The following is a 19470-nucleotide window of genomic DNA, read 5'->3' as shown; positions in this document are numbered from 1 at the left end:
TTAGTGGGTAGCTACATCAAGTCCAAGAATATTTTGGCAGAGTGTGACAGTAATCTGCCAGCCTGTAGGAAGCAATTAAAGAGTGTACTGTGAGAATTGTAAATAAAAGAGGGAAGGGTGTGTAGTAGTAATTTATGTTTGAAGTCTAGAGTGAAATACTTGGGAGAGAGAGAGCACTCTCGAATTGTTCTCATTTGTATTGCTGTTCAAGCTCCAAGCTTTATTTATCCAAAAAAACCAACCTCTCTCTATTTGTGTCTGTTTATATAATTTCTGGGTTAGCTGTGTGTTGGTTGCTGATTTCAGGTGTGCTGCATTATACTGGGTTAAGCTTTGGATAACTAGAGCTAGGGTGGAAGCTTTAACCAAGATATTTCAGATGGTTATACTGGGTTAAGTTTTCCAGTTTTATATGTCTTTAACTATTGAGTTTAATTTTGTGGTTAATTAAATTAGGTTGGTGATTGCAATTAGGATGCTGATTTTGTAATTTGTACTACGGAGTAGTAAAAATCAAGATGGCAGAAGGTGACTTGAAAACGGAGGAGTGTTGTTTAGAGAACATACAATCAGCTGCTGCTTCGAGTTCATCAGTTACTGAGTATTAAGGCACCAAGAAAACTCAAAAAAAAACAGCAGGAGATAATACAAAACCAACACTCGAGAACACATCATTTAGCAATTACCACCAGGAGTAGTGACTTAGTATTTAGAACCCATGGACACCACAATATATCATCAACAATACGCCTAAACCCAACAATGCAACGAAGCAAACAGGGATATTACAGAAAAAATCTGACAGTTTGTTACCAGTACATCCAACAACACCAACCAACTGAAATTCGGCAAGAGAGTAATCTGGGAATAAAAGCAAGAAATGCATACAATTTGCTAGTATTGATAAATGATACCTGTTCAGGAATCCATAATTCTCTTTTTTCTAAAATCTCGATCATATAGCGGCAGACATAGTATCCAGAGTCGTTGATATTTTGAGGTTGACGAGGACACTACAACATGAGTAATTAAAGAAATACAACATCAGTTAAGTCAATCAAAGACGCGTTTTACTTCAACCAGGCACTTATTCAGAGACTGCTCACTACAACATGAGTACAAATGAAATACCTGTGGTTGCTTCCACCCAATTTTTGGATTCTTTTTTATTTTCTTAAGATCTGTTCGATAGATTTTGCTAAATTTTTTAATTGCCCTGCATAAATTTTGACAATGTTAGATAATAAATAAAGTAAATTTGTCAAAAAAAACCTTACTTTTTAATCTTACTATCACAAAAAAAAAAAAAATGATATGAGGAAGGTACATAGACAGACACGGAAGGTATGGGGTTATGTCAGACGCTAAGGAAAATGAAAATACTTAGGTTCTATACATACTCATTGATGACCGTTTTAGTGAACTCGGGGATCTCCTTCCCTGCTCCGGCCGGATCCAACCAATAAACTACTGCTTTCCAAGGGCTAATGGCTGCTAACATCCAGTTGCGACTACACACAAATAATAAGACAAAATAATAACATATCGATAAAATTCAACAACTTCAACTATCTTCAAGATCCAAAGAAAAGAAAATTAGAAAACACACAGTGCACCTACTTCTCATTATAAGGTGCAAAGAATAGTTGATTACGATTCTTTCCCTCATTGCACCCGAATACACGAACTAAATATTCAGATCTATCTTCCTCTTCCACTGTTGGATTGAGCCAGGATAGAACATTACTATCACAAAATCCATACATACCGGAAACTCCTTCGTCTTGACATCGTTCTTTCAAGTGTCTTACCACATCAAAAATCGAACATAAAACAAGTTAATCAACAAAGAAATTCTAAACAAAAGTAGAAACTTAAAAAAGAAAATGCACTTACTTCATGAAAATATTCAAGTGGGCTGCTCCAATCTCTTTTTGGAAACACCAATCAAGCATGTCTTCATAGTCTAGTGAAACATCTACAGCATGTTCATTAAGAAATACACTTTTTGGGATACTCAAGTAGACGGATTCACCCTTTTTTCTCATTCCCATAGCTTGATCTTTCAAAATTTGCAACCATCTAGTAGATACCTTTTCAAGATCATCGGCAGTGATAATATACTTATGAGTAGTTGATGCTTGGGATGATGCCGATCGTGGCGATGGAATGGTCACCTCTCTTTCTGGTTGCACATTGGCCTTTTTCATATGAACAAAATATATCAAATGAATAAATGAGATATGCCCATATAGATAGCCACAAAAGACAATAGTCATACATCAGTAATTATAAGGTTAGTAAAAGTTAATACCTTTTTTGGAAGAATCAAGTGAGCTGGCCAAACAGTAAAACTCTTCACAGCTTGACAGACAAATTCTAATTCATCGTTTGCACATGGCAAGCGAGCAGTCGGCACAATACTTTCTGTGATAGTGACTCGATGATGACCAGGGGAAGCTATTTGTCCATGATTATTGATCACTTCTGTTGTCTTTTGTATGAAGACCTGCCCATTAGCAACAATTACAAGCCCTTTGTCTTCACCCACAATAGCCAGACAGCAATCACTCCAACCCTCGGGAAAAGTATGTTCGCTTGTGATATCCAAATGACTATTCTGATGCGCATGGCTTGTTGTACGCCCAGGTTGACTAGTAGGCTGATTATCAGGTTCATTAATATGGTGTGTCTGAACAATGTACGGCTCGGGCTCGGGCTCGGGCTCGGGCTCAACCTGTACTCTTTGGAGATGAACCTGTTGCACGTGTTGACTTGTTGTTTGTTTAGCTTGTTGAGATTGAGCCTCTGAAGAAAGGTGGGTGAACCCTTGTCCTCCAACACCTCCAGTTAACAGTTGTGTCAATGAACAATTGAGTAATTCCTGATCATCTAAGTTATTTAATTGGGCAGCACTTAACATATTTCCACCAAGAACACCAACGGACCCATTGCCATCAAGACCACCAGACCCATTGCAACGAACACCAACAGAAACAGCTTGATCAGACCCATTGCAACGAACACCAACAGAAACAGCTTGATCAGACCCATTGCTACCTAAACTAATCTGACCCTGCCCACCATTATCATAACCTTGACTTCCCTGCCCACCAAAACCACCAAAACCACCAAACTGCCCACCAAAACCATGACCAAACTGCCCACCAAAACCATGACCAAACTGCCCACCAAAACTACCAAATGGAAACGACTTCAGTTGCTCCGGGGTTAAGAATGACATCATGAAAGACATAAATAAATTTTGATTATTTTTCATAGTCCCCATCTCTGATCTCATTCTGTTCATTTCAGCGTGCAATTGGCTGGGTGCAGTTGGTTTGTTAAACCCAAAGTACTCTTTGTTTGTGATGCCTGATCCAACGGCCCTCACTGAACCACCATGTTCAGGCTTATTCAATGCTCTTGCTAATATATCATCTCGACCATTAGCAACGATTTCACCTCTTTGAACTTGAGCTTCCAATGTCATCTGCAATTTGAGAATTGAACGAGTTTTATGAGGCATTCCAGGAATTATTCGAAAAATAAGCAGGTTTTGGAAGTCTTAAGTTAGATATCTTACTATTGTGTCATAAATTTCCTTATCGATTGGATTATCGAAAGTTACAACTCCATCTTTTTCATGGGAATGAGCTTTAATCCAAGTGAGATGTCGAGGCACGTGCGACACATGGACTCCCTGCTTTTCAAGATCTTTTTCCTAACATTGTAGAAAATTAATTTAGATTTTTGTTGTTAGTATCTGGTGAGAAAGTTGAACACCCCAAAATATATTCTTAGTAATATATACCATATAAAATAAACTTACTATCTGTTCTTCAAAATGTTGATAGCCAAGTCGACCTCCTCGATACTTTGAGGTCTTCTTCTTTGCCTTCTCACGATTCATTTCACTCAAAGCCTACAAATTTAATCAACAATTAAAGTTATTACATATGCATAAATGCAATATATTATTACCTTAACATTTTTTAAAAGATATCGATTGGATTATCATTTTTTTGCAGAAAATACTATAGAAGTTTCATTATCCTTAATATGGTTGTGGTCTTTAGTTATGGTCATTATCCTTAATACTATAGAAGTTTCATTATCCTTAATATGTTACTGGATCAAAAAAGGATCAACCAGACGCTTCCAAGGATCAAAAAAGGATCATAGTCAAAAAGTTTTTAGTTGTAGTTGCAAGCTTATTGTGGCTGACTGTTAAGGCAAGTGTTTGCACTCAGAATTCGAAGCTTATTGTGGCTGACTGTTAAGGGAAGTATTTTATATTGGGAATTTGAAAATTTTCTCGATATGTTTATTTTGTGACAGAGGTTATGAACTCGTATATTTCCTGCCTGAAAAAGAATCTAATGTTTTTCCGAACATCTTTTCGTCAAAAATTAAAATCAACACAATCCAAGGCCTACATAACTAGAAAAATAAGATGGTTGGAATATCTGAAAGCACTAAATGATGATAGTATTATGTTCAAGTGAAGACCCACTGGGGATAATCAGCAGCTAGCACTACGTAGTGAAGGTTTTATGAGAGAGCACCTTAACAGTTTCTGAAAACTGGAAAATTTATTCCAAACATCATGTTCTATAGAATGAAAGACAATATGGTTAGAAAGTGATGAAACAATATTACCTTGAACTCCTCAGAAGTGCAGTAGTCCACGAACTTATCCCAATCAGGTTTAAGTATCCAAGAATATTTCCATGGTGGTTGTTGTCTTATCGTTCCATCTTCTAAATACATCCATTGAAGTCTTAATCTAGTCTTAAAAGCTTTCCATCGCTTTGCAGCTTTTGAAAGTACCCAACCTTTGCGATTCTCAATGACAAAAAAACCCCTCTGCATTGATACAAAAGCAAATTAGCTTTAGACTGTTTTTACTACATTGGTAACATCACAATAGCAAATTAGCAGTCATGGATTATCCCAGTACCAGAAGCTTCAGTACAGATTGGAGGAGGACTACAGCTTCACTACCTACTTCACAGATCAAACACAAACTACAGAATATTTTAAGTTTATTAATCAAGCATGCACTCGTTATATCCGGTTTTCACCTGATATGTTCAGTACAAAAGACACAAGCAACTCAGTTCGGTGCAAAGACTATATCAACCAAATAAACGGATTCAATATAAGCTTATACAGCTTAAGAATTAGTGAAATAATAGTCTAATAGAGCAGCAGTAACAGCAAATAAACATCAAACAACACACAAAGATACGAACCAATACACAAGCATTTCAAGCTACTCAGAGTCTTGATTCTCTCTGGGACCAGAATTAGAGCTCTTCCGGAACAAGTAGGGGAACTGATGTTTCTGACATACCTAGGATTAAGGGCCACAAATGTAAAATCAATTCCAGAAACCATCAGAAACCTGCAAAAGTGATCTGGAGACTGTGTTGAAATGGCTAAACCTAGAGCCTAAACAACTTGTTTGTGGTTTGGTGCATAGGCCAAGTGAAAGAATCGCACATGGATGCGACACAAGGCATCTCAGCAACTATAAGATGACTGAGACAAGTCACTGGAGTTCCAAAACTACTCCAGGGATTAAAAAACAGACCGAAACAAGCAATTCATTATGAAACTAGGAATTCTGGTGACAAGAACTGTATTAAAATCAACACATTGCATATTAGAAGATCACATATGTTTCATAAGATTCGATTAAAACTAATAACATCATACCCTAATGATCTCTGGACAACTTAACTAAAAACAATAATATCGTACCAAATAAAACTTCAATCATGCTGCAAAACTAATTCAGAAATGTATATACTACTGGTTTGTGGTTTAGTGCGTATGCCAAGTGAGTACAAAGACCGATTCATGCTGCAAGGTTCAGAATTTATAGCTCATACAGAAGGCAAGTCACTGGAGTTTCCCTGGTGAAGTGTGTAACAAAGATGAGTATGTTTGCTTACCGTGATAGAATTGTACAATTCATCTAGGAGTCCTTTTGGAACTTCAGACCACTCCTTATAGGTGATGTTAACTCTTTCACGCACAACAACACCAATGTAGGTAGAAAAATGAGATCGGTGAACTCCAATAGGAAGTCTTTTTACTGGATGCCATTCCAAACGGAGTTTGCTGCCAGCCATTATTGCTTTTCCCACCAGATTAAGTACAGTACGACCCCTCTCATCCTCACGCCTCGTTTTCTCAGAATTTTCAGGATCCAATGAGGCATCATCATTGGATGGACATACTTGCTTTTTCTTTCTGGCCATCAACCTACAAAAAAATCCATAAATTAAACTCAGTTGGTTAATTTAAAAGGAAAAACGGAAACTTAAAGGGAAAAACAGAAACTTAAAGGGAAAAACAGAAAGAAAAAAAAACAAACAAAAAATATATTGTATATGCATTATATTTACATGTTTACTAGAACGCTTCCGCTTGACTCCCTTTTTTTTCGTTTGTCCTTCAACCCATGTACCCTCATTATGGTCATCTCTCACATACACCGAGGAATCATCAACATTATCATCATCCTGAACTTGTACCTTTCTTGTCAAAGAACTAGCCTCCAACATAGTATCATCAAAATAGTCATCAGTGGCATCGATGCCAAGTCGAGACCTTGGTGTTATAACTGCTGACCTTCTCTTATCAGAGGGGTCAGTCATATAAAAAATTTGTTTAGCTTGATTAGCTAGTATAAAAGGATCCTCCATGTGACCGGTCTTTTTAAGATTAACCAATATTTGCCCTAAGTTAGTTTCTTCAACTCCTTTACTGTCAACCCATTGGCATTTGAAAACAGGAATAAAGAACCTAGAGTAATGCAACTCGCAAATCTCCTCAATGACTCCATAGTATCGCATAGTAGCACACACCGGATTATTATCTTTCGCACTAGCAAAATGAATAGCTTCAGCTTCCAAAGTAACCCCACTGTTTTGCATAGTACTAATTTCATCTTGGAACCTCGTGTAAAAAGTGCAACCATTAATAACATATCCAGAATAATAAGTTGCACTGAAGCTGGGTCCATATGCTAAACTCTTAAGTCGATCAGAAATTATTGTTGAAGGGTCTTCAAGTTCCCTGGTTACTTCATCTTGGAACCAAGAAATGAATGACTTGCTGTGTTTTTCGGCTAATGCTTTTTGGTTCGCCCGTGGATTATACTTCTTCAAGTATCTCATGTGTCTTTCAACATATGGTGCAACTTCATCCTCATTATGCAGAATATATGAATGTGCCTTGTGCCAGTTTTCATAAGACATATCAAGCTGTTTACGACCTAGGGTCCCCTGACCATCCAATCTTCCACTATGCCGAGATACTGGGAGTCCTATCTTCATTGCATTTACCACAAATTCACTAGCATACGCGAGTACTTCTTCATAAAAAAGTCGTTCTGCAATACAACCTTCAGGTCGATAAGCATTTGTGACATATCCCTGGTATGTTCTCATTTGCCTTTCAAAAGCCCATTGAGCTCTCAAATATACCGGACCACAAAACCTTATCTCTCTTACTAAGTGAACTGTCAAATGAACCATGATATCGAAAAACGATGGAGGAAAGTACATCTCTAATTGGCATAGAATTATAATAATTTCATCCTCCAAAGCTTTCAAATCTTTAGGATCAATAACTTTACTATAAATCGCATTAAAAAATAAACACAGTCTGATAATGGCATGTCGAACATTTTTAGGCAGAATTGAACGAATAGCCACATGTAATAATTGTTGCATTAAGACATGACAATCATGAGACTTAAGGCCCACAAGCTTCAAGGTTTCCATGTTTACAAGGTTGCGAATGTTAGAAGAATACCCCTGTGGCACTTTAACTCCCGCCAAGCTCTCACATAACTCGATTTTCTCTTTCCTGGACAGTGTATAGGCAGCAGGAGGCAAGTATTTCCGACCCCTCTCCTTCTCAACAACATGGAGTTCCTCTCTGATCCCCAAGTTCTTTAAGTCAGCTCTAGCTTTTGGTCCATCTTTAGTCTTCCCAGGGATGTTCAATAATGTACCAATTATACTATCACACACATTCTTCTCAATATGCATCACATCAAGCGAGTGCCTCACAAAAAGATATCTCCAATATGGCAAGCTCCACAATTTTGAACACTTCTTAAACCCCTGCTTAGGAAGAAATTTTCGATGTTTCTTCCCAAATATGATCTGGATATCTTTTATCTTTTCAAACACCTCTAAACCGGACATGATCTTAGGACGCCCTCTAAATTCTTGTTCCCCATTGAAGGCCTTTTTCATGTTTCGATAGTGATGATCACATGGCAGAAATACACGATTTTTATCAAACACATGTTTTCCTGATCCGTACAACCATTGTCCCTTGAATTGCTCCATGCATATGGGGCATGCTGCTTCCCCGTAAACTGTATAACCAGAAAGATTACCATATGCTGGAAAATCTTGAATTGTGCAGAACAACATTGCTTTCAAGTTGAATTTCTCATTTCGATGTGCATCGAACACTTCTACACCTGTTTCCCAGAGCATCTTCAAATCATCGATTAGAGGAGCCAAATACACGTCGATATCATTACCAGGCTGCCTTGGACCAGAAATCAACAATGATAACATCATATACCTTCTTTTCATGCAAAGTGTGGGAGATAAGTTGTAGGTAATCAAAACAACAGGCCAAGTACTGTAAGTGCTACTCAAGGAGCCAAATGGATTGAACCCATCAGTAGACAAAGCAAGGCGTAGATTACGCTTTTCTTTGGCAAACTCGGGGAATTTCCCATCAATAAACTTCCATTGTGGGGAGTCAGCTGGGTGTTTAAGCATTCCATCATCTTCTAGACCATCAAAATGCCATGTCAACTTCTCGGCATCTCCAGCATTAGAAAATAGCCTTTTAAACTTGGGTATTAATGGAAAATACCACAATACCTTTGCCGGGACCCGTCCTTCCTCTTTCTTGTACCTCGAGGCATTACAAACTGAGCAACAATGTAACGACTCATTCTCATTTCTATACAACATGCAATCGTTAGGGCAAGCATGAATTTTCTCATAAGGTAAACCCATAACGCTTAAGGACTTTTTTGCCTCATATGTACGACATGGAAGGACGTTATCATCCGGAAGCATATCTTTGAACACGTCCAATATCATATCAAAGCTTACATCAGTCAACCCATTACCAGCTTTCACGTTATACAACCTAATTAATGCAGACAACTTCGTATACTTAGTGCAACCTTTATACAAAGGTTTTTCAGAGTCATTTAGCAAACTCTCAAATTTGGAAGGATCTTCATCAAAATTTTCCTCGACCAAATGGAGCATTTCCTCTAACCTATCTCCCTCACTACGACCTTCACAAACATTAGTCGCAGAGTTACCGACAGAAGCTTTATCCTGGCATTCGCCGTGCCAAACCCAACATGTATATGTTTTATCAAATCCCCATCTATCTAAATGATTCAGTATCTCCTCGGGTCTCTTATGCATGAAATTATGGCACATGAAACAAGGACAAGGTAGCTTGGAGCGGCCTCCGCCATTCTTAACTGCAAACTTAATGAATTCCCTTACACCTGCCTGATATTCTGGGTCACCCGGATTTTTCATTGATATCCAACTCCGGTCCATTTCTATTTACTACACACCAACAAATGGAATTGAAAACATATTGCATAAAATATTCATAAATGTTGACTAGCTCAAAAAAACACACTTATTGTACCGTACTAGGTGAACAGAAAATTCAAAAAGTAATTTGGCACATAAAACAATTTGTGAAACTACAAAAGGTATTAAATATATAATCTAGAAACTCACACATAAGAAAGTGATATTAAATTAGAATGGAAGAGGAGAATGACAGTCGGGAGATTATGCTCACCTAGTAGAAGAATTCACGCCTTGATAGGATAAATGGATGATTTGATTCTTGAAACTAGCAATACCAGCAAACTAAAAGGGGACCTGAAAACAAAAACAAACAAAATCGATTAATTAATAAATATTATTGCTGCAAACAAGTTCAACAAAAAAATGTCAGATTATACAAATAAAATTAACATAAACAAATACATAATCCAAAAAAACAAAAGAGACGTAACTTCATCGTGAACAAGACTGTTTCACAAATTGAACAAAAAATTTATAAATATTTTAGCTTTAAGAACTACAAATACATGCAACCAAAATTTTCGATGAGATCCCAATCGAAACTAGGTCCCTTCTGCGAGCACGCATGGAAGAAACATGGGCTGCAATATCTGGCAGTGATGTACAAAACACGCTGCAATACAGCACTAGACCAGCTAGGCGGGAGGTTTACATCTGTTGGCTCGCTCCACCACTAAATTGGATTACTTTGAATACAGATGGGGCTGCCAAAGGAACCCCGGGGGAAGCTGGTGACAGTAGGGGTGTATTCATCAGGGGATTTGCAGCCAACCTGGGAGTGTGCAATGCATACAAGGCTGAATTGTTGGCGGCAGAATTGGGACTAGAGATGGCAGTTAACTGGGGCATTCAAAAGCTAATTCTACAGATGGACAATCAGGCCTGTTTTGAAGGTATGAAGAATACAATACACAGTAACACAAAAACCCATTCTGAGAATTTGGTGATGACCAGATTTGGTGTTCCAGTTTCTCATCACAATCTGAAGTTCATTCTCCCAAGACTCAGGCCTTCTGCGTATACCCAACCATCTCAACAGAAAAAGCCACACACTGCTAGAAAATTCACACTTCAAAAACATGTGACTAATGGTCTCGTTCTCCTTCTGACACAAGGCACATAATTGGTCACAATGAATACCAATTTTTAGGAGATTATCACAAGTGACCAATCTTCCCAGAATAGTCAACCAAACAATGAAATTTTTTGCAAAGAACAAAATTGGAAAAATTGCCACTCAAGAAAACCATTTTCCCAGTAGAAAAACTCAAAAAAAAACAAACTTATGTTTCTCTTCGCATTTACCCAGAAATTTTATCGAAACTTATGGCCACCAAAGTCCCCAAATTTTGGGAGAATTCAACATGATTAAGGATAAACTTATGGCCACCAAAATCTCACAGCAGAGGCTCAAAATCCATTAAACATCAATACTAGCTTAATTAAAATTGAAAATTTCAGAAAAAAAACTTACTTTCTAGCAGATATTACAAATTAACTCGAAAAAACCCACAAGAAATTCAGAAATTCGAAACAAAAATTAAAGAAAAGAAAGAGTCGTGATGAGAATAAATACCTGTTTGTAGTTCGCTAGTCGTGACCTCGCCGTTGGTAGAGAACGCTGGTGGTTAGGTCGCCGTTGATGGTGAACGCTGGTGGTGAGGTCGCCGTTGATGGTGAACGCTGGTGGTGAGGTCGCCGTTGATGGTGAACGTCAATGGAACAGAACCCTAACCTTTAACGAGGAAGAAGAAAGAAGCAGAGTGAATGGTATGTTACGTGGGGGAGCGCGGGATAAAACAGGAAATTGGAGACCTGTTATTTTAAACAACGGATCTCTTGCATGAATTAATTATTTTTTCAGAAAATGTGGCGGGCCATGACACATGTGAGAGACCCGGTTAGTTAAACAAAGGTCTTTTTTTCTCTTATTTTATTTTGTACGGGAAATAAAGTGGGCTTTTTTAACAACCTAGAGACCCGTTAATTTAAATATTGGATCTCTTTTTTTTTCCCTCCAAATTTAAAGTGGGTCATTTAATACATAAGAGATCTGTTATCTCTAATAAGAGATCTTTTTCATTAAAGAGACCCATTATGTCGATCAAAGGGTCTTTTCTTAGAGATCTCTTTGGCCATTTTTGTAGTAGTGCTATTTTTTTCATATGAGACTGAATTGGTGTATTCTTTTGCATCCTATCTTGGATGATGCATCTCTATGCCTCGTGAATCTCAACATTGAGACACAAGTCTTGTGAAGTAATGAGTTTTAAACCACTCATTGAATTAGCCAATTCATCAACCCCATAGCCAATTGCTTGACCATTAGGTTGATAATTCACTTGACACCTATCCCTGAGATTCCTTAGGAGTACATAAGGTTCGTAAACATGAAACCTGTCTCTCCAATATGCAGGAATTGAGCCAAGGATAAGATTCGTCGTAAGAAACTTGTGAATAGCCCAACTTCTGTGCCTTTCAGGAATAATATCCTTTGAGTAATAGCTAGGAAAAGGATACATGATGACATAGTGCATGTCATTAGCCTTTCAAAACTTGACAGGATTCCTTTCCCTTTCAAGAAACTTAGTCAAGTTACGTTCAACTTGACACCAAGAATTTCTGATCCTTTAATTGTTATTTCAGATACTCTACAAATGTAAGGATAATGCAATAAGTAACCATTTATAATAATTTAATAACTTGAAAGAAAAGCAATCATGCAATCATTAAAGCTATTATACATTTCATTCATGCAAACAAAAACGGTCCATAAATGAATGAAACGACTCCAAGACCCTAAAAGTCTCTAAGTCTTAAACATGCTTTGGCTTGTCTTAATCCTTTTAAGAGTTTAGGTAAGCAAAAACTAATTTCTAGTAATTCCAAACTAGTCTTGGTTAACAAGTTAATGCCATGACTTATTCCTTTGCCACAACATGTACCAATAGCTTTTGAGTTTCAACCACAATAAACTTGTTCCGTTGGGATACCTTACTATCTAGGAATACTAATATAGCATCTCTCTTTGGCGGAAACCTACTACCTTAAGTTCGAATATTTCTGTAAGTGCTTGATTTGGAAGGAATTTTAAGCTCAATATTATTTTGACCTTGTTGTTTTTATGTTGGTTTGATTTTTTAGTGAACTAAATCCTTAATCAAAACATAAAACAACATACTCATGTATAATATACATACACCAATACATAAAAGCATAAGTAACTTAGTGAACTAGTATGGCCCCTTGACTTGGTCTTGAAGCATCCAATCTTCAAACTCCATCTTGTTATAATTAGCTTGGCACCGTCTTGAAATCCACTAAAAATGCTAACTTAGAACTTTAAATTCTACCTAGAAGTACTTGAATTAAATAATCTAGTTATTACAACAATACTTCATGGTACACATACCATATTTAAAAACTACATTCAAAGGTAAAACAGTTCGCATACCGTATTTAAGTATCCTAGTTAGGCCGTACTAGTCACCTGTAAACCTGCAAAACATAATAATATAATATGCATCCACTCATTCTTACTCTAAGATTAATGGTCCAAGTAAGCTTACACATAATATACACGAATAATTAAAATCATGTTCATGTGCACGAGCTCTAAAAGATTAATCAATTCCAAATTATTAATCCTTAATTATATTCTAATCAAATATTTATTTAATTAAATATTATCTTCCTACGAAAAATTAATTAAAATAATTAATTTCAAGCATTTCATTAGTAAAGGCTCCCACTTAAACCAATATCGTTTGAACTTTTAATTTCAAATATTAAACTCACGGCACAACCCAAGTAAAATAAATTAGAATAATAATAAAGTCCAATGTTAGCCCATACATGCAGCAATAAGCCCAAAGCCCAAAAATTAGGCCTTGAATTAAAACGAAGCGAAAGTGCACAAAACGATGCAACGTGGGCCTGGGCTTGCGCCCAGCCCAACGATTCGCGGTGCAGCAGCCAACCGCACAAGTCCCATGGCCGCAAGGCCATTGCTCGTGCAGCAGTGGCATAGGCGCGTTGCCGCCCATGGGCGAGCTTATGCTCGTTGCTTGCTCCCAGGGCATGCTGGCTCGCCAGTTCCCTCGTTGGGCTTGTCGCGTCGCTGTATAGCAGGAGAAAGCCTCGCGCTTGCCTGCAGCCCTTGCCCCTTCGTCTTGCCACACATGCACACATAGCAAGGCACAAGGCATGTCGCATGCACTGCACATCGCTCGGACAGCAGCGATGCAATTTTGTTTGCGGAAGGATTATTTGCACGATTTTAAATTTCAACAAATACAATCGTTATTATTACGAAAAATAAATAAAGTGGCCGGGGTGATTTATTATAATTTCATACAATCCAATAATTCACGAAATAATAAATCAAGCTAATTTTAATTCAAATTTAATGAACGAATCCAATCAACATTAATTCGAATGACTTAGATAAACCAATCCGACAATTTAAACTATTCCAAACAATTAAATTTCTGATTTTTATCAAATTTGGTTTAGGTGAAAGATTAAAAATAATGAATCAAATACAAAATTTAAATCCTTATAAATAAGCCATTTAATCTTGAAATCACATTCCCCTGCTCGCCTAAGAAAAATTTCAGATCTATCCAATTAATCCAATCAAATTTCGATCATAAAAATCATTAATTTTGGCTTTCTGGAATTAGAGTTTATAATTATAATAAATCAACAAAATTAATTTTAAAACAAAATATTAATCATAAAGAACCAGTAGGACAATCCACAATTATTTATTTATTGATTCGCAATCATAATTAATTTTTAAAGCCTTTTTTATTCACGATTTAATTTAATTCGAAACGAAAAACCCTCCAAAAGTCGGACTTAGAGGCATAATTTCGAAATTATGGGGGGTGAGATCATTAAGCCTTGCATAGAATGCCAATTCCACCAAAAAAACACAAAAAAATTCGAAATCCGACACTTTTCGAAAACATCAAATTTTCACTGATTTATCCAATAATCCAAATATTTCAAAAAAATGACTGAAAATTTCGAGCATATAAATCATGAATAATACGTTAAAAAAAGTACTTTAAAACATGTAGCTCGTTATACCACTGTTGCAATTTAATGCTAATCTAATTTACAAAGCGGAAAAACAATCCCAGATCTAGAATCTCATGCAAAAGTATTAGTTAAATATATACATACAATTGATGCGTGTACTCCCACTTTCCTCACAAACACGAACGAGAACTCAAATTGTAGTTCCTCTACAAACGTCCACCGAGAATTTCAGATCTGCCTTGATTCCGTTAGCTTGGAACTTCCACAAGGTATTTTGTCTTTTGAGAAAATCTCACTCTTGGAGGCACACAAAGAATTAGGGTTCTTGTGTCTCTAGGTTACGGTTGGTGTGTAGTGTATGGAAAACTAACTTAGGTTTAATGAATAAACCTATTGGGAATGATATAGGCTAACCTACCAAATGCATAGAGCATTGGCTGGCCAACAATGCACAGCCCACAAGCGTACATGTGAGCTCGGCCTTGGGCCGCGCCATGCAGCGTTGTGGTTGTTGTTGTTGCTTGCCTTGTCGCACAACCCGCGTGCGCATAGAAGGCAAGGCCATGGGCCTGCACGCTCCCATGTGGTCGTGTTGCTACGCTGCTACTATGTTGTTGTGCCCATGGGCTCGTGGGCTAGCAACTTGCTCGTTTCCTTTTCGTCTTGCATCTAATGTCTTACGGCTATCAATTATTGTATAGTACATGAAGATCCAATTTCGTACGATAAGATTATTTTTTTGGCCCGGCCTACGAATATACATAATACAATATACGATTACAATCCAACGTCTTACCGTATTTTTACGTTTTCCGAACTAAATTCCCCAATAGCCGTTAAATCAATTTTCGATTAATTTAATCCGACGATATTTTTTATGTCATTGGTGTGAGCTTGTAGGTTTCAGTCAAGAGTAAGAAGTGAGCCTAATAAGGTTTAGAACTCATTGATCGGATACATTGCTCCAGCTAGTTCTGCCGTTCACTTGATCTTACAGAATTAATTATTCTGTAATTAATCTGAACCTTGGTATTAGACTAATGCACCTTGGGTTAAGGAAACATTTCCTTCGTTGAGACCCATGGTCGTTGGCTCTTGGGCATGCGCTGAAGCAACCACGAGGCGCAACAACAGCACTGGGCGGCAAGACCTTGTACCTGCTGGCCCATGCGGCTAGCTTGTTGTTGTGGGTTGCGCACATGTGGAAAGTCAAGGCCTTGTGCCTTGGTCGATTCCCACATTACTTGTGAAAAGGTTTATTAACCAAAAATTAATTGGTGTTTTTCCACACTTGCAACCCTAATTGTGTTTTGCATCCGGTGAGAGAACAACCAAAGATATAAAATTCCTCCATAGCCAAAATACCTTCAAAATTTTCTTAGCTAAAGGAATCAAGGCAGATTCGAACGTGCCTACACTTGGAATTCTCGTTCGTGTCCGTGAGTCTAGTGGGAGTACACGCATTGAATGTATGTTACATTTAAGTTATACTTTTGCATTAGGTTCTTGATTAAGGATTGATTTCTCCTATTTTTTAATTAGATTAGCATAAATTCCAACACCCAACATAATCTTCAAATTGTGTCGCAATGTGAAATCTACTTTATTTATCGCTTTTATCACCTTTTTATAAATTTATTCATATAATTAATCTGTATTATCACTCCTAATAAGATAATACTGAAGAATCTGGTTTATTTTATTAAGTTCCTTAAAACAACTTAAATCACCCCGTTTTACTTATTGTCAGTTTAATTATATGTGCATTAAAATCCATCCAGATTAGTAAGTTAGAATAGCGCATGTCCCTAAATTGATTTCTGGCACACAGTTTCAGGTTAGTAAAGACCTCCGACGGCTAATACTGGGCACACCCCGTATTGGTAACTTTACCCCCGTACCCAAGCTATACTCTACGAATGTATGTTGGGCGGTTTTCATTCGAGATCACAAGGAAATAATTTGCTATTGTGATCAAATATTCGAGCTTAGATAGACCCAGTGTCTACCATACTCTTATGTCACAAAAAGCGGGTTTTTTAGTTTTCCTCGACAAGGCTAAAACCATCTGGCGGGTCCATAACTAGTTAAGGGAGGATAAGCTTCTTCATTTAATCGAAACGCCACAACATATAGAGGGAATAGTGAAGTATAGTATGCATTCCATTCTTACAAAATAAAGGTTGTGCATCTGAAAACACATTACTTTTTGACCCCTTCACAATATGTTTGTTCTCTGACTTGTTCTATTTTGCAGCGCTATACTAAATTATGTGTATAAATCTTCTAACCTCTCTCATTAATAATATTTAATTAATATGCTATAAATTCCCTTGTTTTGTAGGATGTACAATTAATTAATTTAATTGTCATATTAATCGTGTTTGCACCATTGTTTATGTGATTTCACCCTTTAATTGCTAAAAAAAACCTAGTACATTCATTCACGACCAATAAGATAATTCTTTTAATTGGTTTCTAAGGCTTTTGGTGAATTATAAATTAAGTGATCATCATTAATTAGCTTACATGACTAAATGAACCAACCTAGCTAGTACTTTAGTAATTTAGTATTCTAATTAATGTTTGTAAACTTATTTGTTGCATTACAAAACTATTGTGTGAATCGGAGTAGAGATCGAAAGTGGGTGGTCAATAAAATATTGACCCATAACCTTGTCCTTACACCCACCTTTGGTTCTTGACCATATTTGAGTCAAGTTCTCTTGTAAATGGATAGGAACCTTTAGGTGGATATGTCCTTAAACGATTTATCCCTAAACGTCCCATTCGAATTCCATATAAAGGTTTATGGATCTCCCATAAAAATCCATTGGCAACTCTCTAGTTTTCCCCTTTCGTTCACCCATTTTTCAAACAAGTTAAATCCTACATTCCCTTAGGCAAATTCGTCCCATAAAAAGACGTCCTATGAGAAATAGGTCTTGTGAGGTAGGGTCGCGTAAAATAACCCCTACAACTTAGCTCATAGTTAGCCCAATTCTTAGTCGCTTATATATGTGTATGTATGTTTTTTAATCATTTCAATTCTTGTAGGAAACCTATGGAAAGAATGTTGTTGAATGCCATGATAAAGGCATTGATAAAGATCCAAATAAAATCTATTTTGAGACAGTAGGTGGGAGAAAGAAGGGAAAGGTTCCTGGTTTGGGGAGTGGATCAAATCTGTATTATGCACCACCTAGAAGGCTTAGTAATTCTTCAAGCTCATACACACCATCTATTTATTCTCAACTTTCAACACGACTGTAAGAAACTCAACAACAGTTGTCTCAAAAAAAGCCAAGAGTTGGATATGACAAAAGCTGAGAAGCTAAAAACTATTGAAGATGAAAAACTTTTCAGGAAAAGGGCGAGAGAAGAGGAGAGACTTGAGCGGAAAAGGGAGAAAGAAGAAGAAAGACTTGAGAGGCAAAGGGAGAGAGGAGAAAATGAAAGAAGGAATACGCAGTTGGTTGCCGAGATGAAACAAGCAATGGAGTCCTACAAGAGGATGTTCAGTCAGTGTAGTGGTTTTCCTTTCTCGCAGTCTCATGACCCTCAAAAACCCCCTGGCGAAGGGGCAGGGACACCTTGTGCTACCGAGTTTATATATTTTCAAACATCAAACTATGAATTTATGTATTAATTCGTAGTACTAGTTTATTTTTGAATTTAGTTGTATGTATATAAACATGTTAAATTATTATTACTTTTTACAGGTTAAATTATTATTACTTGTATGTGTGTGAACAGGTTTAAGTATTATGGTAATTAGATGCTGCATATTTTTAGAATATTTAATGCAGAAATAATTACCGACCAAGTGTGAGTTTGTCGACGGCTTCTCATTTTTCGAATTAATACGGATGTTATGCTAGTAGGAAAGGTAGTCGGTAAAATACCGACTGCAAATGTAGTCAGTATTTTACCGACCACCAAATTTGTCGGTAAATTACCGACTACACAAGCAGTCGGAATTTTACCTACCACCTTATAGTCGGTAATTTAGTTAGTAAATTTTACCTACTGTTTTCCAGTCGGAATATACTCAATTACCGACCAGGGTAATTAGGATTAACCTTTACCAACCATTTTCGGTCAGAAAAGAGTTTTCCGACTATTTTTAGCCTTTTACCCACTAAAAATGGCGGTCGAAAAACCCCGTATTCTTGAGTGTTAGCATTACCATTGCGTAGTTCTTCCCCACGTATTCAATAACTCATGTTTCAAGCGCCAATGTACCTTTCCAGGCATTCAACCATGGAGGTAACGCACTCATGAGTTAATGTTTGTCCAATTTTTCTTACATATCAATGAATAATATTTTATCTTCCCTTTATCTTAATCTTACACATTTCATTTTCCATTTATTTATACTAATTTGGTTCAAATTTGTAGTTTCCTAAGAAATTACTCGTTATCAAATACGGATTCAATTCCACCTTAAAACCATATGGCTATAAGGGGAGTAGCCCCTTGGCCTTAATTATTAAGTGATTACCTCTCTCATCTTTTATTAACGTGGGATAACCACATGTTTTGTTTGGGAATGTTATAGAGTGTGTTTCTCGATACTCCCTTCATACGTGCCATTTTAAATTTGGCACAAAGTATTAACAATTCAAGTCGTGGGCCTGTATCTGATACCATGTTAAACTTGGAGAAGATTAGGAGAAAACGACTCAACCTTTCGTATATTATTATTGACGTATATATGATACAAGGTTCCAAAATCCTACAT

Source organism: Spinacia oleracea, chromosome 5 (genome assembly GCF_020520425.1).
Source record: "Spinacia oleracea cultivar Varoflay chromosome 5, BTI_SOV_V1, whole genome shotgun sequence".
Lineage (NCBI taxonomy): Eukaryota > Viridiplantae > Streptophyta > Magnoliopsida > Caryophyllales > Amaranthaceae > Spinacia > Spinacia oleracea.
The sequence above is the reverse complement of the archived record's forward strand: the minus strand, read 5'-3'. Positions refer to the sequence as shown.